This window comes from Cnephaeus nilssonii (genome assembly GCF_951640355.1).
Source record: "Cnephaeus nilssonii genome assembly, chromosome: 14".
Classification (NCBI taxonomy): domain Eukaryota; kingdom Metazoa; phylum Chordata; class Mammalia; order Chiroptera; family Vespertilionidae; genus Cnephaeus; species Cnephaeus nilssonii.
This window is the reverse complement of record NC_137085.1, coordinates 25,453,850-25,479,087: the sequence shown is the minus strand read 5'-3', so window position 1 is coordinate 25,479,087 and position 25,238 is coordinate 25,453,850. Positions and strand designations below refer to the sequence as shown.

Here is a 25,238-nt window from a genome sequence, read left to right as displayed (position 1 = left end):
TCTAATGAGCTAGAATTTATCTTGCAAGTAATGAAGAACCACTAAAAGTTATTGTGCATGGAAATACAATCATGAACACAGGGCTTAGGAATGACGCTTTGGAGAAAGGAGAGAGAAAGAGAAATCACTTAGGAAGGAGGTAAATATAGTGTCCAGATGTGCAGTCTGGCATAGAGGGCCTCCCTGTTCCAGAAAGTGGTGAAGAAATAGGAACCAGGCCTGGAAATGCTAGCTTGGGAGGCTATTGTACAGAGAACTCAAAGAAGACCAAGACTTGGGCTTGCTGATGAGGAAAATAGCAATCCTACCAACACAATAGATTTGAGGAAAAAGACAATGAGCTTAGTGGAAGATGTGACTGTGGTAGAGATGACTGAAAATAGAGAACCAATGATTGGGAAAGATTTTACATACCTAGTCCAAAGTTGAGCATCCTACCAGCAAAGTACATTTTATTGGATAGGTAACTTTTCAAAGCATATCCTGAGAAGTTTCAGGGGCTGGGGCCTTAGTCATTATAACTGGGTTATTAATAACTGGTGTTATTAATATTTTTTTCTTACTCATTTTTCCCAACATTTAAGAGAACACACATGTAGCTGGCTATCTCTTCAAAGTAGAATCAGCTTCCTATTCATTCTTGGGAGGCTCTAGGACCAGCGAGGAGATGATATTTGATTTGTGGAAATCACTGCTCTGAATTGAACTACTTTCCTATAAAAAAAAAAATCCAGAAGAGAGCTCCAAAGCCTACCTTAAAAACTTTAACAAAAGAAGTTCCAAGCTTCTCTACTACAGGACCTAGACCTTGACTAATAGGGTTCCAGAGCTTAAATTTTGTTGACACAGAGTCCCTCCCCCATGATTTAAGCTCATTCCCTCTTCACAAGGCTTCAGTGGAGACAGCTAACCCTAAACCATCTCTTAATGATTAGTCAAACCTAATGCTATGCTCCAGGGAAATCTGGCCTGCCCCTTTCTTTCATATTTCTTCACTGGCATTCAATATTTCTGAGCTCTTCCTGTGTGTTGGGCTATGTGTCAGAGACTGGGGCAGATACAAATAGAATCAGACATGATTCCTGTTTGAGTACCTTAGCTTCTAATATAGAAACCATGTAGTAAAATAACTATGGGAACAGGGAGAAAATGCTCAGAGGCATGAGACAGAAGTATAAAGTACTAAAGAATTTGAAAAGAAAGAGATCACTTTTAATGGGAGATCAGGAGGCTCCTGAGAGGTTTTGTGGAAAGGAAAGATAAGATTGTGCACGTGTGTGAACTTGGAGAGGAGCAAGAATGGCCAAACCCTTGAGCAGAAGACAGGACAGCAGATTAGTTTGGCTGAGGGAGTTTGAGGGCAAGGTGGACCACAGAAAAGTGGCATATTCGTGGGATCTGCATAAGGAAGCAAAAACTAGGTTTCTAGACAACACAGCATAGATTCTATGCTAACCCATGAGCCTTTTTCTGTCTACATTCAGTCAAATGAACCTGGATTCAGAAGGAAGGGTACATAAGGGTTTGAATTTTAATCTCAGAAGAGGAAGTTAGTATCAGAAAAAAAAAAAAAAGGCTTAACTTGATAAGGTAGGACAAGAGTAAGAGGCTTGCTCTTACATCAAGCATAGCTCCTTGGCAGGGATTCTAAGGTTTTATTTATATAGCTACACCAAGGAGGTGTCTGGATGAAAAGTCATCTTTCAGAATGAAGTCTTTCTTAGATGTTAGACTGTGTAGCAACACATAGCAAGAAGGTCAACACAGTCGATCCAACAGGGAAATAAGTAAATCTCCTTAAAAAGTGAATGTCAGGAAACAGTCATTTTCTCCCAGTCTTGCCAGGCTGAGTAATGTGCCTGTGAGTTTTATCCAATAGTATCCGAAACAAGAGAAAAACACAGAACAATGAAATTAAGGAAAGATCTGGCCACCAGATTAAAGACTCACAGGTGGAAAAAAATCCCCAAAATAAATGTGTTGGAAAACCCATTTTGGTAATCATGCCAAGAGCTAAGCCCCACTTGAACTATTGGGGATGTGTGAACCCTCCTTAATGCCATTTTCAAGAGAGGGCACCTAACAAATACAAGTTTCCCTGGGAGAATCACAATGGTGCAATGGCATTTTTGTTTGTTGGTTCAAATGCCTTTTTTGCATGTCCTTTATTTGCCTTCTGCTTCATTTTGGCAAAATACTGCTGGGTCCTTGTCCACTTCATGCAGCTCTGTGGGTACAACAGGAAAAGAAACATTTCCTTGGGGATGGAATTAAGAATAAAAAGCTAATATCTTGAGCTTGGGTAAATTTGATGGTAAAAATTTTAAAACACAGGATAGCTTATTAAGAAATATGCATCAATGGTTCTTCTCTTTCTTTTTTTTTTTATTGACACTATTACAGATGTCTCCCATTTTCCCCTCCTTTGCCCGCCTCCAATCAGCTCCCACCTGCCCCCTCCCCAGCCTTCACCACACTGTTGTCTGTGTCTATGTGTCATACATATATGTTCTTTGGCTAATCTCTTCACCTTCTTTTATCCAGTCCTCCCCATCCTCCCCTCTGACATCTGCCAGTCTATTTCACATATCCATGCCTCTAATTCTATGTTGTTCGTCAGTTTATTTTGTTCATTAGATTCCACATATCCATGGTTCTTATAAAAGTAAACCATCTTCAGAAAACTAGACATGGCTGTTATGAAAACAGAATGGCATTTTCTTTTAGCAAACAGACTATTTATGACAAAATAACCCTATCTGGGAAATATTGGTGGTCCTCATTGAAAGCCACACAGCTCAGTAGGGGTGGTCCAGCCTACCCGCCCCAGTGGCAGCAAGGCAGATTGAGCCAGTAGGACTTTTCTCTGCCCTATTCCCCCCTAATTCAACTTTTCTAACAAAGACGGATGGTCAAGGTATCTTATTTGGAGGAAGGCACTGAACAAGCTATACAAGGCCATACACGTTTATCCACATTGACATCTGCCCTTCTGTAAGGAAATGGAGACAGAAAAAGCCTCTTCATCACATGAGCGAGCTAAAATGAAAAAGGGAAGAGAAACAGAATAAAGGTAACCAGCTCCCCCAAAGGATCACAACATGTGTTTTTGTTTGAAAGAACTAGAAAAGAAAGGAGTGACCATCAGCAACCAGTATGAGTTCCATAGGAGCTGGGAAGGCATGTTTAAAATGCCAGCACAACCCAGCCAACCGGGCATAATTTCTGAGCTTGGAAACACCAAGCCAGTGTGTGTGGGGCACAGGATAAGGACCCGAAATGCACAGAGCCAGCCTTTGAAAGCAGCACCCTTGGTAGCCTCTGGCAGGAGGTGCTGATCCGGCTCTCCAGTTATCTTCTTCCTGAACATTTGGAAGTCAGACAAATTCCACCCTGTAGGTTCTCAGATGAGGCAGAGATAGGGGTTGCTGGGAGGCCTCAATAGGGACATACTGAACTTCCTGCTAGGATTGGCTACAAATGATTACATAATCCTTTGGGGTAATTAGAGCAATATAATCACATTTGTATCCTGAGTAAGTAAAGCAGGCCATACACATAATATTAATTATCAAATAAATGTATACTAAAATAAAATAAAATATTAGCACATAGATATCTGTCACACACACATACACAAACACACAGCAATTTGGCATTTTGAATGCCTATGATGACCCTTCTACTCTACCTTTTTCCCTAGTAAATTGGCCTATGTAACTACAAAAAGCATAGATCTCATTCCAAAAATAAAATTGGGTAAAGAAGTCTCAAAAAAATAAAGGAAAAGGACGTCCTGATTCCTTAAACATTTTATCTGTAAACAATCTTAACTACCTCTCACTTTCTGTACCCACTTGTAATTCCAGTGAATGTTGCATCCACAGTGGCAAGTGGCCACTTTCTCTGCTGTCTGAGGCCAGCCTGCCGCTGCTTTTGCTTTGGACAATTGTATTTTAAGCCAATGGGCATGACAACACTCCAGATCTGAAGAAACTATAAAACTGACTTACTTAGAGAAATCTGCTGACTTCTCTGGCTCTGGGGAATATAAATCCACTAACCACTTCATCAACAAAGCACCGTAGCATCCCTGGGGTCCCTGTCTTGACTGCACTCTTGATGATGTCTGTCCTGCTTTTGTGGCACTATGGGAAAGAAAGGGAGTCCTCAGAGACCCTGAGATCCATTGAGACATCCTTGAGACCTTTATCTTACATGGCATTCCTCAACCCTGTAGCAAGTTTCCTTCTGATTAAAAGTACTATATCTTCCTTGGTTTATGTAATTATTTTTTAACTTTATTTTTATTTTTGACACAATTACAGATGTCCCCATTTCTTCCTCCCATTGTTCACCTCCATCCAGTCCCCCACCCCCTCCCTCTGGCCATCACCGCACTGTTGTCCGTGTCTATGTGTCATGTATATATGTTCTTTGGCTAATCCCTCACCTTCTTTCATCCAGTCTCCTCTTTCCCCTCCCCTCTGACAGCTGTCAATCTGTTCCATGTAGCCATGACTATTTCTATAATGTTCATCAATATATTTTGTTCATTAGATTCCACATATAAGTGAAATTATATGGTATCTGTATTTCTCTGGCTGGCTAATATCACTTAGAATAATAATTTCCAGGACCATCCATGCTGTCACAAGAGGAAAGATGCCCCTTTTTACTGCTGCATAATAGTCCATTGTGTAAATGTACCACAGATGTTTTCATCCATTCTTCTACTGATGGGCACTTGAGCTGCTTCCAGTTCTTGGCTATTGTAAATAACACTGTAATGAACATAGGGGTGCATTTATTCTTTCAGAATTCTTAGTATATATTCCAAAAGTAGCCTCATTGGGTCAAAAGGCAGTTCCATTTTTAATTTTTTGAGATAACTCCATGCTGTTTTCCACAGTGATTGCACCAGTCTGCATTCCACCAACAGTGCGTAAGCGTTGCCTTTTCTCCACATTCTTACCAGTACTCGTTTGTTGATTTATTGATGATAGCCATTCTGGCAGATGTGAGGTGATATCTCATCATGGTTTTCATTTGCATTTCTCTGATGATTAGTGATGTTGAATATTTTTTCATATGTCTATTGGCCATCTGTATGTCCTCTTTGGAGAAGTGTCTGTTCAGGTCCTTTGCCCATTTCTTAATAGGATTGTTTAACCTTGAAAACCACAGAAGAGAAAAAGTCAGCCTAAGTGGTCTTGGGGGAGAATAGATTGGTCAAATACTATGACCGGGGCTTAGTTCCTCAGCAGCCAGGAAAGAGTTAGAAATGGCAATTATACTTTGAACAGAGTCCCCTCACAAGCCAGCATAAGTTCACCACCAACAAGACAGAACAAATCTCATCTACTTTTCTGATATAGGAGAAGACCACCGATATAAAGTACCACTGTGTCTCACTCAGTACTATATATGACCAAGTGTCTCATGATATGTTTATGTATTAGAATGATAAATATGGATTGAATCATGTAGCTGCCCAATAAGTTTTGCTTAATGTACTAAGGTCACCCCGGAGGAATATTTCCATTGGTATAAACAATTGTTTAACAAGCTTCAACTCGTAACAGCTCTCTCAGACCCTGCAAATGTGCTATTAACCTGGAGGAACTGGTACCTATGTTAGAGAATCAATATGTGCTGTCTTTCAAGGTTACTATATTAGTTATACATGTTCTGTGCACTGATATGGGAATATCTGACCCATATTTGCCCTGAGAATTTCTGAGCACTGTCTCCATTGGCTTCTTCTAGGTCCCACCTGCGGGAATCCATGTTGTTCTTACATTTAGCATTTTTATTCTCTTCTCCAATACCCAGTTACAATTCCTCCTGGTAGATAAGTCTCCTACAAAAAAATTATTTCACCCTAGTCTTTATAAGAAATATTCTGAAATATTAGTGTGAACCATTTTCGTAAGTCAAAGAACTGATCAAGCAGCAATTTTATATACATAGTTCTACACAGGAAACCAAATCCAAATGTCTTCTGCTAGTAATTCACTGGAAATCATCACAATTTGGGGGAGGGGGACTTTAGTTTATAGAAGTCATGAAGATGATAAAAGGATGCATTTGAAGTAGATATTACATTAATGTTTGCTCAGAAAAAGCATTAATTGGACAAAGTTCCATGAGTTTCAAGCATGTTGTTCTCCTTCTCCTTACGGTTCTATTCCTGAAAATGAGAATTTTCTCTTTCCGCTTGATACCGCAAAGGTCACTACTTCGGCGAACTTAAGAATTTACCATGCTGTATTCTAATGATTTTCTCTGTCCCCAATCTTTTAAGGCTTCCTATAAACAGGCTAAAACAAAGAAATACTCTCTTCTTAGAATTCAACAGCTGGAAATTCCATTTTAGAGCAAAATAAAAATCATGTAAAAGTAAATATAGTCATTCTATTTAAAATTATTAATAAACATTTTACAAAAAATATATCAAATAATATGATAAATGAAGTTATGCATAAAAGACTTCATATTTGTAAAAAAAAAACCTGTGATCTGGAAAGAGTATTTTATTTATCTAATCTATTTTCTAAAATATAACTGCTTTTTTTCAAAGAAAAGTATTTTTATAATTAAAAAATATATATCTTCTATCTATATTCAAGGTGTTATTCTGTCTCACAGTCTGAATTATAATTGATAACAATCTATCAATGACCTTCCAAAAGAAAGACCTGAATTATTCCAGAATGTGCCTTATTATTGAATATATCAAACATAATTTGCCTTCAACTTTTAAAAAAAGAAATAATTATGACTAGATTGAACAAAATGTAAATATCCAAAATGCTAACCTATTTATAATACATGACTGATTAGAAAGATGGGAAAGGGGAACTGAGAGCATGTTGCCAAAAAAAAAAAAGAATGACTAAAGGGAGATTTTGATAATTTTACTAGGTTTCTGAATTTAATATTTTTCATTGTTTCTGAACACTGAAAAAAATATGAAAGTGCAATTTAATGAATCTGTAGAAAACTTAGGAGGAGATGGGAGGATGGTGAATGGATACATCTTTTATTTTTATAGTGTCCAATTTCATCATTTTTAAAATAGTAAAATATCTTATATAGAGATTATTAAAGGCATGAGACTTAAAAACCTTGAACATAAGTGCCAAAGAGGATCACTCCAACCCTGAATTTTTTTTCTACTGTATTTTCTCAGCTTTATACCTAAGAATCCATGACTTACGCAGAGCAGTTTACTGTGAAACAAAAAATGAATGTGAAAATACTTGAAGTTATTATATTGTTAACCTCCAACCATATGTTCATTTTAGGCAGATATTATTTCATCTTGCCTAGTTCTGTAAAATTCTCTCATAAAAGTCCCTGAGTCTCACCAAAACAATCAAGATCTGAGGGAAGAACTACTTTTTTGAGTTTGTGACTCACACAGAACTTCACTTGCAGTATCAGAGTTTTAGTTTAAGTTCCCTTTATTATTCTCTCTGAGGATGTAGAAAGTTAGAAGATATTCAAACACTTCAGGTAAAAGAAACAGATATTGAATAGAAATAGAAGTAGAAATAGAAATTACCATATAAATTACTTATCTGCCTGGTTGAACCATTCTGCACTTAACTAAATAGGCCAACTATGGGCAAGACACAATGCTAGCTGATTCTGAGAATTAAAAAAACAGGTATTTCTCTATTGGTCTGTTTTATACTCATTGTATTTCACATTACAAACACAAAGAAATACAATAAAATTGAAAAACATAAATTAAAATAACAAGACAAAGTAAAATATAATAAAAAAAATAGGCAAAGGAAACAAAAAACAAAACAAAAAAACCCCACAAGCTCTCAGGCAACCTGCTGCCCTCACACAGTCATGGACCTTCACTCTGACCTTCCAGAGACATAGCAAAAGTGAGCCATTATTCTTATTAATCATGATGCTGAACTACCCCTCTAGAGAAGGAAAACTTTTAAATCACTTACCTCTAAAATAAATATTTCTCAGTTGGATTGAGGAATGTAGTATAATTCCCTTAACCATGGTGCTAGTTATTTTCCATTTGTTCCTACACCCAAATTCACTCTGCCTTTCTCCCTATTCTGTGCCACAGGAGGCTCACCCCACAGACTCTCTCTCCCAGGATCCTTACTGATCAGCTCCAGGCTGGGTTTGACTGCAGGTTGGAGGTCGGGAGAAGAGTTTGGAGAATCCTTTCCCGTTCCTCTCTGCTTTGCCCACATTTCTGTTAAAGGCTGCATTCCTTCAGGGCCAGCTTTGTTGGCACTTCCCATGTCTCCAGTAGCCCTTTAGCCTGAAATGGTAACGGCTTCCTAATTTGCTAAACTCTGGGTGTTTCAACATTTCTTTGTAAGTTCTCTTAACTCTATCCACTCTTAACTGTTGTCCTTTAAGACTCTTCCTTTGAGCCTGGCTGGAGTAGCTCAGTTGGTTTAGCGTTGTCTTGTGCATCGAAAGGTTGCTGGTTGAATCCTCGTCGAGGCACATACCTAGGTTGCGGGTTTGTTCCCACAAGAAAATCTTCACTGAGATTTTTGAGTTTAAGATTAGGCTGGACGATTGAACAAATTTTCTATTAGTTTTCTATTTCCTTTTTTTTATACATACTAATGACCTGGTGCACAAAATTTGTGCACATTAAAAGGGGATTAATTAGAGGAAATAATTTAATATTGCTATTTGCCCTTTCTCTATAATAGAAGTGTCAGAGATGAAAGAAAATTAGTAAAATGTATATGAAAACCTTTCTCCTGTCAGAGTCTGGGGCTCACCATGGGACCCAGAGTCAAGTCCCTGCCCACCCACATGCACCTCAAAATCGCGTGAGACCCAGACCCGGCCGCGCCCCCCCCCCCCCCGCCCCCCATTGGGCTAGATCCAGAACCGGCCAGTCCCACCCTTGTCAAGCCCTGCCGGGGTGTAACCTCAGGTCCCCTGGCCCGGCGCCAGGATATGGGGGTGTGGCCTGAGGTCTCCCAGCCCAGACCAGGACAGGGAGTGTGCCTTGAGGTCCTCTGTCAAGCCCCGCCAGGTGGGGGACACAGCCTGAGATCCCCTGTCAAACCCTGATGGGTGGGGGGCATGGCCTGAGGTCCCCCGTCAAGCCCCGCCAGGCAGGGGTGCATAGCCTCAGGTCCCCCGGCCCAGCACCGGGAGGGGGCACAGCCTCAGGTCCCCCGTCAAGCCCTGCTGGGTGGGGGTGTGGCCTGAGTTTCCAAGACCCAGCACTGGGGGTGCACCTTGAGGTCCCCCATTAAGCCCTGCTGGGTGGGGGGCGAGGCCTGAAGTCCCCTGTCAAGCCCCACCTGGTGGGGGGAGCAGCCTGAGGTCCCCTAGCCCAGCACCAGGACAGGAAGCACACCTTGAGGTCCCCTGTCAAGCCCTGCCGGGTGGGGGGCGTGGCCTGAGATCCCCTGTCAAGCCCCACAAGGGCGAGGGAGGGCATAGCCTCAGGTCCCTGCTGATTGCTCGTTAAGGCTCCTTATGGGAACTTGTCCTCAGCTGTGGGTGCAGCCATCTTTGTGATGGAGTGATGGTCAATTAGCATATTCCCTCTTTATTATATAGGATTTTTATTGATTTCAGGGAGAGGGAGAGAACGATAGAAACATCAATGATGAGAGAGCATCATTGATCAGCTGCCTCCTGCACACCCCTCACTGGGGTTGGGCCCGCAACCCAGGCATGTGCCTTGACTGGGAATCAAACCGTTACCTCCTGCTTCATAGGTTGACGCTCAACCACTGAGCCACACCGGCCAAGCAGTCTTCTATTTCTACTAATAAACTATCACACACTTAGTGGCTTTAAAAGAACACAAATTTATTATCTCACAGTTGTGTGGCTTAGAAGTTCCAAAGCATGGGTCTCCCTACCCTAAATCAAGGTGTCAGCAGGACTACAGTCCTTTCTGGAGGCTGCAGGGGAAGTCACTTCCTTGCCTTCCCAGCTTATAGAGACCATTAGCATTCCTTGGTCGAAGGCCCTCATCATCCACTTTCAACAGCAGCAATATTGGATCTCTTTGTGCCTTTTCCCCATAGATGCATGTCCCTCTGACCACAACCAGGAAAAATTCTCTGATTACATTGGACCCACCCAGCTAATGTGGGAAAATCTCCCCATCTCAAGATCTCTAACTTAATCACGTCTGCAAAGTGCCCTTTGCCATGTAAGGTAACATAGTCACCGGTTTCAGAGATTAGAATGTGGACATTTTGGGGGACCAGTATGCTGCCTCCCAAAGATTTGCTATAGTAAGAGGTTAGAGATGCAAAAAAAGAGATTCCAGGAGGAGGTACAGGCTAAGAGCAAGGCAGAACCACAAGAATTGACAGGGTAACCACTAGAATCCATTAACCAGCTCACCTGATTAACCAGGTTCTCTAGTCCCTCTGTAACACCTATGCTGAGCACTTGGGGCTGGTAGGCTGCTCTAGGACACCTGTGCACATGCACTTCCATCACATGAGTTACATGCTTATCAAGTTTTAACATATTTAAGATGTATATGTGTATACGTTTTATGCATTTTTATAATTTCCTTCTCCAATGACTTTTTTTCAATAACTTGGTCAATGAAACATGTTACAAAAGAGGGCTTTTGATGTATTTAAAAAAATAGAGATGGTACAATTACAGGTGGGGGAGAGTAGAAGGAGAATACACCATGGATATAAGCTAAGTAGACATGGAGAAGGATCTCCAATGTCACAGTGAGGACTTTGGACACTGCAATAGACAATAAGGGACTAGTTAAAGGTTGTTGTTGTTGTTATTTGATAGTAAAGGTTTCTGAGCATATCAACAGACATGAAATTAATTTCTGAAATTAATCTGGCAGCTAGTAGGCTTAACTGCTTCTGGTCTCCATAGTTCAAGTCATCCCCCTGTCCCCGTAGCAAAGGCTGCTGGGCTCTCACCCACAGGCTGATTCTTGCCCCTCTGGCCATAGACCTGTGTTGTCCAATATAGTAACCACTAGCTACATGTGCTCTTGAGTTTAAATGTGGCCAGTCCTAACTGAGTATGCTGTAATTGCAAAATAAACCCAGATTTCAGAGACTTAGTATGAGAAAAAGAATGTAAAATATCTCATTAATAATGTTTTATTGATTAGATGTTGACAGAATAATACTTAGTGTGTACTGAGTTAAATAAAACATATCATTAAATTTCATTTCACTTGTTTCTTTTTACTTTCTTTATTGTGGCTACCAGATATTTTAAAACTGTATATATAGCTCACACCTGAGACTCAAATTACACTTTTCCTCTGGACAGCAATGCTCTAGTCTAGATCACTCCTGTGGGTTCTGATTTTAAAGAAGGGGTCTTTGTCACACTCTTCTTTCTCTACCCTGAAACAAGATCTGGTTTCCCTGATTCCTGCTTTATGGTGTTCAAGGCTCAGATTGCTGGTTCCTTAAAGATCTGCCTTCTCTCTCACTTCCCATCTCCCTAAACCCGTGTTTACTCTTTGTGGAGACTCTTTGCTTCTGCTGGAGCAGCAGAGACTTCCAGGAGGCTGGATATCAAGAATAGGGCGCGAAATTTGGCGATTATGGGATCATCAGTGACTTTCAAGAACAGTGACCATGTCACTGTTTGAGTGGACAGCTGAGCAGTGGTCAGGATGTCAGGATTGCCACATCAGTGATCTCACGGGGCATATAGACCAGAAGAAGAACACAATGGCATCTAACCCAAAGGTAGGAAAACGGTGACAAAAGCACTTGCACATCCCTGGCCCGGTCTTTGTCTACTAGTGTAACTAAGACTTCAAGAATGGAGGGCCTCCTCACTGTCATTTATTATCCTGAAGTAGAGTGTTAACCAAGTGTACACTTAAAAAAAACAACCACCCAGCTAGACAGTTAGGGATCACATTAAGGTTTAAAAGAAAAGAAACAACTTTGCAGCACTAAGACTGTATTCAGAAGTGAGAAAAGATGACCCCTGCAAATCACCTCGCACTCATGCAAACAAAGCTAAATGTACCCTGATTTATTTGCCCATCCAGGGAACTGGCCAGATTTTTCTAAAACTCCGAAGGGCACTTTTTGTGCTCATGTTGCCTATGGACATGGCCTGGGAGACAAACATCCGATTCTGTTAGAGGCTGTTCTAATTCTTTTGGGACACTGGGGAATCTCAACATAAAAATGTTTTAGTACACATGAGCACATACATATCTGACTATATGTACATGTGCATATGTACATCTATCTTATGTTTATACGTGTTTATGCATGCAGGCATACTCGCTGATACATAGCAATTGATACCTAAAAACATGGCACAAGAAATCAAAACAGACTATTCACTCTCCAAATAATGCTTATAAAGTCAGGTAGGTATATGGTGATGTCTTGTTTTTTAAGTCCCTGCATCAAACTACATCACCTCTTACATTTTTATCCTAAGGTATTTCATAACTGCTTCCTCCTGTAAAAAAAACTGCTTCCTCCTGTTCTTTAATCTTGCAAAATGCTCACTGACTTTGCTGTTAGAGTCTAGAACAATTTAAACCTTTAGCATTGCAGTTACCAAAGAGATCTCCCTACCGACCACACTGAAGGCAGTATGGCATGGTACAAAGCATCCTAAACAGAGAGCCAAAGGATGTGGGTTTAAAGCACTCCACTCATTACAAATTCAGGCAGGGCCCTTCACACCCCTAAGTCTATTTGCTCATTTGTAAAGTAGGACTAATAACCCTTGACCTGTCTTCCCCACGGGAGCTTTAAAAGAGTATCTGCGAATGGGCTTTGTAAACTTTGAAGTACCACATAGAGGACCGGGTGGGTATTACATTCGCTACAATTGTTAGAGTATGTCTCATGACTCAGAAGCAGCTCCAGCGATGAGCTCTTTGGTGCAGAGAGATGGGAAGTCCAGGATTCCAACCCGCACCTGCCTTGTGACTTCACTCATGAAATTCAGGGTGGACATTTAAAGTGCTTCCCTGGAATTACATTGACTTCAAAGGAGGTCAAAGTCAAGATGTAACAGAAATTTTTATTCTAATTTGCTCTGAAATGTGGGTTTTCAATCATCATGATTCCTTAAATTAGAATGGATCTGCAAAAATAGATACATGCAAACATTTTTCCCTAAAATTTTTTTTCATATAAGAGTATGCAGCCTGCTATGTAATGTCACACCTTAAAATAACATTGGCATAGAATGGGAGTAAAATCCTTTCTCTGGAAATAAGCATATGTTATTAAAATTACATATCATTTGTAGCCAACTAGTAGAAAAGAACCCACACAGCAGTGTTTTAAGTTTAGGGTTGACTTGAAGTACTGTGACATAGGGCAATAAGCACAGGACTGTGAAGCAAGAGAATTGGGTTCTACTTCCAGATATTCCAGTAATTAACCTGATAACTTGAATAAAGTGTTGACTTCCATGAGCCTTAATTTCTTCATATGCAAAATGGATTAGCACCACATACCTACTTCCCTGTTTCATAGGGTTCTTACGGGAATCAAATGAAAGTATATATAAAAGTGTCTCTGTAAACTGTGAACTGGTGTAGTGAAATAAAGAATTAAGAAAATGAGCTTTATATGAAAGTATTTATAGTATTATATAGCTGTTTACCAGCTTGTCATATACATAGAGATATGATGGCAATTCTGTTTTTCATCTATTAGCCCTAATCATGAGGTTATAATAACCTTGACCTTAATAAACCAGCTAAAGGAAAGTTAAACATGCTCTTCATCCATCATTGCTCTGCAGAGTTTTAGAAGACTGCTCTCTACACCCCCAACTCATACAAACATTAGCAGCTCTGACAAAGTTGTATATAGAGCGAGTCATAAAAATTGCTATTATGAAAATAATAAGAAGAATGTGAACAAGACCTTTGAATATTAAAAATATCCTATAAAATGTATTTACAGAATAATAATTAAGAATACAATAGCATGGCTGAACCTAGAGGGTATTGTGCTAAGCAAAATCAGTCAGAGAAAGACAAATACCATGATTTCACTTATATGTGGAATCAGAAAAACAACATAAACAAACGACAAAACAGAAACAGACTCATAGATACAGGGAACAGACTAATGGTTGCCAGAGGGGAGGGAGTTAGGGGACTGTGCAAAAGGTGAAGGAATTGAGAAGTACAGATTGGTAGTTACAAAATAGTCATGGGGATGCAAAGTACAGCATGGGAATTACAGTAGATAATATTGTAATAACTATGTATGGTGCATGGGTACTAGAAATGTTGGGGGGTATTTTAAAGTATATGATTTAAAGTATATGATTGTCTAACCACTATGCTGAATACCTGAAACTAATACAAAATAACATTGAACATAACCTGTTAATTGAAAAAAAATTTATAGAAAACAATAGCAGACAATATATAAAATTATGTCATTGAAAACTCAATGTGTCTGCTGAATGCAGCAAAAGTAACTCTTAGAGAAAAAAGTCACAATGTTATTCATCTCATTTTTAAAAAATTTAAAGAATATCAGCTGAATATTTTAGAGTATAAAAAGAAAACCCAAACAAAAATGAGAAAGGGGAAAAATAAAATTAAGTAAGCAATTAGAAAATTGAACAGACATGTAAGTGAAAAATAAAACCATGAACTGACTTACTAAAAACAGAGAAACCAATAGCAAAAATTTAACCTGGAGTAAAATGCAAATAAATTAAATTGAAGTGAGAAAGAATGCATAATCAAAATACAAAATAAAATGAGTGACTACACAGTTGTGTGAATATGAATTTCATCTAAAGAATAATTTCTTTTTACAAAATATTATAAAAACAAATTGGAGACAATATCAAAGAAAGGAGAGGGATTATATAAATCTATTGATAAATTAGCTTAAATAATCAGGGAATAATATCAATGTATCATAAGCCTTTTTTTTATTTTAGAGAGGGAGAGAGGGAGGGGGGGATCGATGTGAGAGAGAAACATTGATCCCGTATGTGCACTGACGGGGGATCAAACCGGCAACCTAGGTATATACCCTGACCAGGAATTGAACCCACAACCTTCTGGTGTACGGGATGATGTGCCAACCAACTGAGCCACACCAGCCAGGGCTATCATAAACCATTTTCAAACATTGCAAAAATGTTAAAACTATAAGTAAACTATGATCTTGGTGATAAAACATAGTGATGATAATACAAAAAATAATATACATATAAAAGTGTTAGACAAAATTATTAGCAGACAGAATTCAGCCATTTACTAAAATCCAAATACACCACCACAAGTGGTATTTGTCACATTAATTTAAGAAATATTCAATATAATAAAAATTATCAAAACAATATACCACATTAATAGTATAAATAATAAACATCATGTTTAAATATATGCCCAAAGGGTTTTCAAGAAACATCAGAACTTATTTATAAGTTTTAAACAGAAAAATGTAGGAATACAATGATATTTCATTTTAACTTCACAAAAAATGTCAGTAATTACTGTGGAAAGATATTCAATACAAAGGAGTATTTACTTAAAACTTTGAGCTAGCATTCTACGTAACTGGAAAAAAAAATGTTCTCATTAACAACAGAAACAAAATTTAAATGCCCATTGGCACTGTTTACTAATTAATAGTAGTGTTGAAAAGAGTAGGGGCATGCCTGGCTAGCATGGCTCAGTGGTTGAGCATCAACCTATGAACCAGGAGGTTACAGTTTGATTCCAGGTTGGGCCACATGTCCGGGTTGTGGGCTCAGATCGCCAGAGTGGGGCGTGCTGAAGGCAGCTGATCAATGATGCTCTCTCGTCATTGATGTTTCTATCTCTCTCTCCTTCTCCCTTCCTCTCTGAAATCAATTAAAAATATATATATATATGTATTTTTTTAAAGAGTTGGGGCCAACAAGAAGCTGACCTTAAATACATAAAAGTAAAATCTGGTGAATGAGATACCCATAAGGGGCTTTGATAAGCTCCAACATACTTCTGAAATCCAGAAAGCCATGTACATGTGCCCAGGAAAGACCTAAGACCTAAGAGGGTTCTAACTTATCACCTCTGAACTTGAGGCTTTGTGCTTACAGGAGGTGAAGGCTAAGGCAAAGTAGTTAGCTGCCTTTCTGAGTGTTGAAGGTATGGCTAATACTTAAACAGAGTCTTTCAGCAAAGGCTTAAAAAATTATTGGCAGAACATTTAAGGAAATATTTGTCCAAAAATTAACTGATCATTAAACTAGCTAAGCAAAGACTTCAATGGCCACATGTAACAGAATACAGACTTAGTTCAGGACCATCACTACGTAAACTAGCAAACAGCAACAACCAAAAACAACAACAAACCCTTAGGAAAGGAACGATTTGATTTCCAGAGTTGCAACATTATATTATTTTAAATGTCTAGTTTCTAACAAAAAAGTAATACATGCAAAGAAAGTATGACCCATATACATAAAACAAAAATCTGAAACTGTCCAGAGGAAGCCCAGATTTTGGTCTTTCTGGACAAAGACTTCACATTAACTACTATCAATATATTCAAAGAACTAAAGGGCTCTATGTCTAAAGAAGTACAGGAAAGTGTGAGAAAATATCTCACCAAATGAAGAATACAAATAAATACAATTTTTAAGGAAACAAATAAAAATTCTGGCATTAAAAAAGTAAAATAACTGAAATGCAAATTTTACTAAACGGGCTCAATAGCACATTTGAACTAGCAGAAGAAATAATCAATAGACTGAAGTTATGTTGATTGAAATTACTTGGTCTGAGGAAGTGAATAAAAAAGAATGAAGAAAATTAGTAGAACTTCAGAGACCTGTGGGACCTCATCAAGCATATCAACATATACATAATGAGAGTCTCAGAAGGAAAGGAGAGAGAAGAGAGCAAAAAGAATATTTGAAGAACTATCCAAAAGCAATAATCTGCACATCCACAAAGCTCAATGAATTCCAAGTAGGATAAAGAGATCCACACAAGACACATCATAATCAAACTGTCAAATGAAAGTTAAAAACAAAGAGAAAATCTTAAAGCAGCAAGAGAAAAGAGATCTATTACATTCAAGTTATCCTCAGACTAGCAGCTGCTTTCTCATCAGAAACAGGGAGGACAGAAGGCACTGGAATGATATTATTCAAGTGCTACAAGACTTTTAAGAATTTCATATCCCCCAAAACTATTCTTCAAAAATGAAGGAGAAATTAAGACACTCCCAGACAAACAAAAACAGAGAACTGGTCACTAGCAGACCCACCTTATGAGAAATGCTAAAGAGAGTTAGTCTTTCAGACTAAAATGAAAGGACATAAAATTTTTTTTAATGAAATTAAAAGACACTAGACTGTAACTTGAATCCACAAGAAGAAACTAGGTAAGGTAACTACATAAATAAATATAAAACAGGTAAAAGTAAATATAAAAGACATTATAAATGTATTTTGTTTGTAATTCTTTTCTTCTCCTATCTGATTTAAAAGACATCTGCATAAAGCAGTAATTTGAAAACTGTTGATAGGCATATAGTGTATAAAGATGTAATTTGTATAATAATAATAGCACAAAGAGGGGGATGAAGCAATATAGAAGAGAAATTTGTATATGATTGAAATTAAGTTGGTATTAACCCAAAGTGGATTGTTAGAAAATGTAATTCCCAGGTCAACTGCTAAAAAAATAATAAATATGTAGTAAAATAAATGACAAAGAAATTAGAATGGTACACTAGAAAATATTTAACACAAAAGAAAGCAGTAATCGAACAATAAAGGAACAAAAATAAAAGGCTTAAGTCATAAAGAAACAAATAGCAGCCATAAGTCCTACCTTACAAGTAATTTACACTAACTATAAATAGACTAAATACTGCAATCAAAAGACAGAGATTGGCAGAATAGTTAAAAATGAAAACATGAGCCTACTGTGTATACTCTCTACCAGATACGCTCAAATATTCAAAGACAAATAGATTGAAAGGACAAGGATAGAAAATGATGAACAAAAGAAAGCTGGAGTGTCTGTACTAGTAGTATAAAGCAACAACTAGACTTTAAGTTAAAAATAATTAATGAAGATAAAGAAAACCATTTTTAAAATGGGAAAAGTATCGATTCATCAGGAAGATGTAACAATTATACACATATATAAACCTAACAATAAAATACATGAAATAATACCTAAAAAATTGAAGTAAAGATAATTTAACAATATTCGTTGGAGGATTCAGTACCTCAATTTCAATAATGGATACAACAACCATGCATAAGTTCAAAAAAGAAAGAGAAGATTTGAAGAACCCTATCAGCCAACCAGGTCTGACAAACATAACAGAATGCTCCACCCATGAACAGCAGCATTTACATTCTTCTCAAGTGTATATTGAACATTTTTCAAGAGAGACCATATGCGAGGCCACAAAAAGTCTCAATAAATGTAAAAGATTGAGGTAATACAAAGTATGTTATCTGACCACAATGAAATGAAATAGATAAATAGAACTAAAAAGAGAACTCAGCAAGGTTGTTAAAAATAAGACCATCTGACAAAAATCAATAGCATTCCAATATCATTGAGAAACTGTATTATAAAATAATATATTTGCTATAAGAAAGCCCAAGGTTACCTAGCAAAGAACAAAGGGAAACCCCAATAAAAGACATCAAAGGTTTGAGTACATGAAATGCTACATCAGGTTCATGGAGAGATGATTAACTTAGTCAATTCTTCGCATTTAATCTACAAAGTTCATGGAATCACAAAGGCAATTTCAACTTTTTTAAAACATTCAAACAAATAATCAAAATTTCAGGTGGAATTATAAAAGTCCCAAATAGCTTGGAAAACTTTGAAGAAGAGAAAGGAGGGAGTGATTTCTTCTAACTATGGTTAAAACAGTATGGTGTAGGTCAAATAGGTCAATGGAACCAAATGAAAAACTCAGAAATAAATTCATGTATGTATGCAAGTTTTATCTTACCTTACAATAGAGAAACATGCAAATTGACCGCACCTCCGCTATGCCCACGATTGGGCCGGCAGGAGGCTGGGGGCGGGACTCCAGGTGGCATATCCGCCGTTGAGAAGTTTAAGATGGCGGTGCCAAGTGGCCGGGCCCATGCCGCCGCTCCCGGGGGTGCCTGGGGCGATCGGCACCCTGGGGGGCGTGGCCGGACCCATGCCACTGCTCCCGGGGGTGCCTGGAGCCATCGGCACCCCGGGGGGGCGTGGCCGGGCCCATGCCGCCACTCCCCGGGGTGCCTGGGGCGATCGGCACCCCGGGGGGCGTGGCCGGGCCCATCGGCACCCCGGGGGGGGGCGTGGCCGGACCCATGCCGCAGCTCCCCGGGGTGCCTGGGGCGATCGGCACCCTGGGGGGGCGTGGCCGGGCCCATCGGAACCCCGGGGGGCGTGGCCAGACCCATGCCGCTGCTCCCGGGGGTGCCTGAAGCGATCAACACCCTGGGGGGCGTGGCCGGGCCCATGCCGCTGCTCCCAGGGGTGCCTGGGGCGATCGGCACCCTGGGGGACGTGGCCAGGCCCATGCCGCCGCTCCCCGTGGTGCCTGGGGCAATCGGCACCCCGGGGGGGCGTGGTCGGGCCCATGCCGCCCCTCCCGGGGGTCCCAGGGGCCGAGGCTTTCCGGGCCTTGGGCACCAGCGGGGAGCCTGCACCGATCGCAGGAAACCACTGGGGGTCGGCTCCTGTGATCAGTAGCAGGGACGCTGGGTGCGGCGAGCCCAAGGCCAGGAAAGCCTGGGGCGGAGGCTTTCCCGGCCTTGGGCACCAGTGGGCAGCCTGCACGGATCGCAGGAAATCACTGGGGGTCGGCTCCTGCGATCCTTAGCAAGGATGTTGGGTGCCGCCGAGTCCAAGGCCACCGCCCGGGGCCAAGCCCCGACCCTGAAAAAGGCAGAAGGCGGTGGCCACAGCCAAGGCCTGGGTCCCTGGTGCCGGCAGAAAACTGGTGCAGGCAGCCAGGTGAATGAAGGTCTATTGCACGAATCTTCGTGCAAACGGGCTACTAGTATATGATAAAGATCCATTGTAAAACAATGGAGAAATAATTTTCTAGGTGGTATTGGAAAGATTGGTTCACTTGAATAGAAATTAATTTGGGCCGAAACCGGTTTGGCTCAGTGGATAGAGTGTCGGCCTGCGGACTGAAAGGTCCCAGGTTCGATTCCGGTCAAGGGCATGTACCCTGGTTGCGGGCACATCCCCAGTAGGGGGTGTGCAGGAGGCAGCTGATCCATGTTTCTCTCTCATCGATTTTTCTAACTTAACTCTCTATCCCTCTCCCTTCCTCTCTGTAAAAAATCAACAAAATATATATTTTTTAAAAAGAAATTAAGTTGGACCTCTGCCTTATACCATACACAAAAGTAAACTCAAGATGAATTAAAGACCTTTATGTATAAGGTAAAGCTATAAAGCTAATAGAATAAAATATGAGAATGCCTTTATGACCTAGGGATATGAAAAGCTTTCTTAAATAAGATTCAAAGTGTATAAATCATGAGGTAAATATATAGACTAGAGGCCCAGTGTATGAAATTTGTGCATGAGTAGGTTCCCTAGGCCTGGCCAGCGATCAGGGCCAATCTGTGGGGCAACCAGCAGGGTGACTGGAGCCCCCACTTACACCCACCTTGGCTGGCCTGGGGCCGCCCACTCACTTGCTCCACCCCCTGCCACTGCCACCAGTCACGGCCTGCGGGCTGGGGGCAGCTCCTGCATTGAACGTCTGCCCCCTGGTGGTCAGTGCGCATCATAGCAACCGGTCATTCCACTGGTCCTTCCACTGTTCAGTAGATTTGCATATTAGGGTTTTATATAGATAGATGGATTTTACTATCAAAGTAAAAAAAATTTCTTACTTAGTGATAAATCTGGGGGAAAAGAAACATGAGCAAAACACTGCTAAGAGAAATTATAGATAATTTAAATAAATGGAGAGATTTATCTTGTTCAGAGGTTAGGAGACACAATATTGTTAAGACGTCAACTCTTCCTAAATTGATAGATTTCACATAACATCAATAAAAAATCTAGTATGTTTTTTCCAGATATTGACAACCCAATTCTAATACTCATATAAAAATCCAAAGGACCTAGAATAGCCAAAGCAAATTTGAAAAGGAGAAAAAAAGTTTGAGGATTAACGTGGCCTGATTTAAAGGTTAATTATAAGAATGACAGCAATCAAAACACTGTGTTGCTGATGAAATGACAGAACTAGATCAATGGAACAGAATAGAAAGTCCAGAAATAAGCCCATAGATATAAGGACAACTAATTTTTTTAAAAAATTAGATGCAAAGGCAATTCACTCAAGGAAGGATCATTTTTCAACCAATGGTGCTAAAACTATTATATACCTATGTATTTTAAATGATCTGCTATCCATACTTTGCATTATATATAAAATTAACTCAAAATTGATCATAAACATGAATATAAAACTTAAAATTATAAAATTTAGAGAAGAAAAGATTAGAAAAACTCTGTGATCTTGGGTTAGGTGAAATGTCATATGTAGAACAATAAAAGCACAATCCATACAAGAAAAATTATAATGAGACTTTATCAAAATTTAAAACTTCTACTCTTTAATAGACATTGTTAAAAGAATGAAAAGATACATCAGAGACTAGAAAAAATATATTTACAAAGTATTTGTATTTAAAACAGAAATATACATACATTGAAATATACATACATAAATACAAGTATATTTAGGGTTAATAAATACAAGTATTTATATAGATACAATCTTACCTAATAATAGACAAACATGTAAACTGACCGTACCTCCACTACGCCACCAGCCAATCAAGAGTGATATGCAAATTAACCCAACAAAGATGGTGGTTAATTTGCATACACAGGCATCGAGTGATAGGGGCAGGCGTTCTGCCGCACCCCTGGTCTCTCAGGGCCTCTGGGCAGCATGGGAAGGCGGAGCCAGAGCAGAAAGAGGTGGCTACCGTTGCGGAAAGAGGAGGCTCCGGGGCCTAAGCGGAAATGGGCTGGGCCGGCGTGGAAAGGCAGTGCCGGCAGCCAGGGAAAGGAAAGCCCATTCTAGCACGAATCTTTATGCATCGGGCTTCTAGTATATGATAAAGGACTTGAATCTAGAATAAATAAAGAATACTCAAAATTTACTAATAAGAATATAAACAACCTAATTTTTAAAATGGACAAAGATTTGAACAATTACAGAAAATGGAGTAAAAATAAGCACATAAAAAGGTGCTCAACATAGTTAGTCATTAGCGAAATACTCATCAAGACCACAGTGAAATACCATTCCTTACCTATCAGAATGATTAAAATTAAATAAACTGACCATATCAAGTGTTGGTGAGTATGTGGAGGAACTGGAACTTTCATGTATCCAGCTGATTGGAATGAAATATGGTCCAAACACTTTGGAAAACAGTTTGGCAGCTTCTCGTTCAACATTATGTATCGTGTGTGTAAAAATCTAAATCTATGCTGCATATACTAAAGTTTATTGACTTTTACTACCATATAGTATTCCATATCTATCCAGTAGATCTCTTTTAACCATTCTCTGCAGAAAGAAAGCCATGCTTATCTTCAATGTTCTAACCCTCACTTAATCATCATCCCTTTTTATCTTTGTAGGAATTTGTATCCGAAAGTAAGATTGCTGGGCCATCAGACATATGCACACTAAACACTGTTACATTGCTTTTCAGAATGGCTGACAAGGATAAATTCCAATTGGTGGTGCACATGTGTTTCCATTTCCCTTCTCTTTGATAATTGCCAAATAGTGATCTTTTAATTACATATTTCTTTCTATGTTTCTTACTTGGCATACTAATATAAGGGAGAGATTTTTTTATCTCCACCTGTGCACTTATTTATTCACTTATTTATTTAATCAGTATGGGCTCATGGATTTCTATTTTGTTCAAGGGATTATAATCAATCAAAGTCATTATTTTGATGCTCAAATTGTCTTAGAATGGGAGTCTATTCAAGCTGGTACCTGTGTCCTTTTTAGACTTTTTAAGAGCAGCTTTAGATTTACAGAAAAATTTCACAGAAAGTACAGAGAGTTCCCACAAACCCTTCTCCACACAGTTTCTCCATTGAGGTCAGATAATTAATTACATTCACCCTCAAATCCCCAGCATCTAGTACAGTAGTTGACACATAGTAAGTACTCTATATATCTGAAAAATAAAGAAATAATCATTTAATAAATATAATCTGAGATAAGCTACCAGTGATCAAGTTTTTAGGGATTATGAATATCCTATTAAACCATGAAAGTATTGAGCATATTTTCAGAAATGGGATTTTTCCAGTCTATTGTTGCCAACATGTTCCCTCATATAGGCTTTATATCTGAACAGCAAACTTCATACTCTGTGCTTGGAGATATCTTCCCAGCCTGACAACCCTCAAATAATTCTTCTCTTTAATCACAGAGGAAAAGAGAATGTTTCAAGCCAATTACCTGTTCCCTGGAAATATACCCCATACATGTCACAAGCCCTAATTTCTTCACAAGACAAAATCAATTGATCATAGAGTCTCAGAGTTCGAATTATAAGAAATTTTTGCACTCATTTTATAAATGGAATATCTGCGGCCTAAAAAGGTGGCATTACTTCCCCAAGGTCATAAAGCAAATTAGCAGCAGGGCTAACCCATGTCTGTTGATCCCTAGTCATCTTACCAAATATTCCTAAAGTGATAAAATTAATTCATCCACCCACACATAAGCCTTGCAACCAATGGTTCATTTACAGATTGTTCCAGAATCATTGTTGATAATTATTACTAAACATGAATAGGTTTAGATACTAAATTGTAAAACAACAGACAACTCCCCCCCCACCCCGCCACACACACAAACACACATGCAATTATTGCTACTGATGTAAAACTACGTGACATGGTTGACCAGTGTCCTACCTAACCAATAGGTTCCTTTGGTTTGTTTTTGTTGCGTGTATGTGCGTGTTTGATTTTTTTCCTCCAATTTCTATTAGCATTACACAAAAAGGGAAGTTGGAATGTGAAAGCTCTTGATGCACAGACATGTGACTTGTCTAAATGACATTAAAGTTGTTCAGACATTGAAATGAAAGCACATGTGTGTGTACCTATCACACTACGTAAGGAAACCAATGTAGGCTGGGTTGCATGTCACCAAATGCCCCCCATGTGACATACAGGGAAAATGACATAATCCAAGTATTCGGCAAAAGCAGCCCACAGTAACAAATGCATCATTTCTGAAGAGGAAGAGAGAGCAGATGGCTCAGCAAGCAGTTGTAGAACAGCCAGCCTCCCCCTCCACACCTCCAAAACAAAATTGCGTTCTCTGTGTCTCATCTTCGGCCCTGGGGAAACTCAGGCTAAACACTCAAGTGCCGCATTAGCAGAGGCATGGCAGGAGTCCTAGGTCACGGTAACTTGGGCTTGACCCAAAGCACCTAACTTCACAGGTAGATTCTGCTTCTTACCTTCCATGTTACCTTAAACAGTTACTCAATTTCTTTAAATTTTATTTCCTCATCTATAATAAAGGATTAGTACAACTCTATAATGTTAAAGGATATATTGAAATGAAAGTTGCTTCATGAACTACAAAGTACTCAGTAAATGTTAAAGTTCTTTAATTTAAAAAAGTAACAGATTAGTTGAAACTAATAGTTCAGAGCCAACCTGAAACCTAATAGCATATATTGTACACAATGTTCAGACCAAGCTGATCAGAGCTTCATTGTTCCTTGTCAAGAATGGTCAGTGAATTTTGTCTGTCTCTGTGTTAAAAAGTCACCATGATTTTATTCCTATCACAAGAGTGGCCTAAATCTATTCCATTCATTACTCATTCAATAAACATTTGTTGAGCATCCACTCTAAGCCATATATTAGCTAAGTGACAAGAGATATAGTAGCTGAGGCTCTGTGGCTGCTAAATATTTTTTAAGATAATTATCTCTTTTTCTTAGTTGCTATTGCTTAAAGGGCAGGCATAGTAGAAAACAAAGTAAATATTTAATGACATCAAGAAAGTAATAGACATTTCTGGATGATTTGTATGTTAGTGTAAGAAATAATAATGACTTACACTCCTAACATTTTCTTAAAAAGTTATTTTATAGATGCTAACTGATCATACAAATCCTATGAAATAGGAATTATTTCCCACTCTTTGAAGTCTGAATGCAAATCCCACTATTTTGGTTCC

The 25,238-nt window shown here is 39.1% G+C and overlaps 1 long non-coding RNA gene across 1 annotated transcript in view; it reads right to left on the bottom strand.

The window, feature by feature from the left end:
- Nucleotides 1–4,411: 4,411 nt before the first annotated feature.
- LOC307110444 overlaps nt 4,412–25,238 on the bottom strand; it is a 143,336-nt gene continuing 122,509 nt past the window's right edge. The window contains exon 4 of the long non-coding RNA XR_013814441.1: nt 4,412–5,173. This is a non-coding gene — a long non-coding RNA (uncharacterized lncRNA). The remainder of the gene's footprint in view (nt 5,174–25,238) is intronic.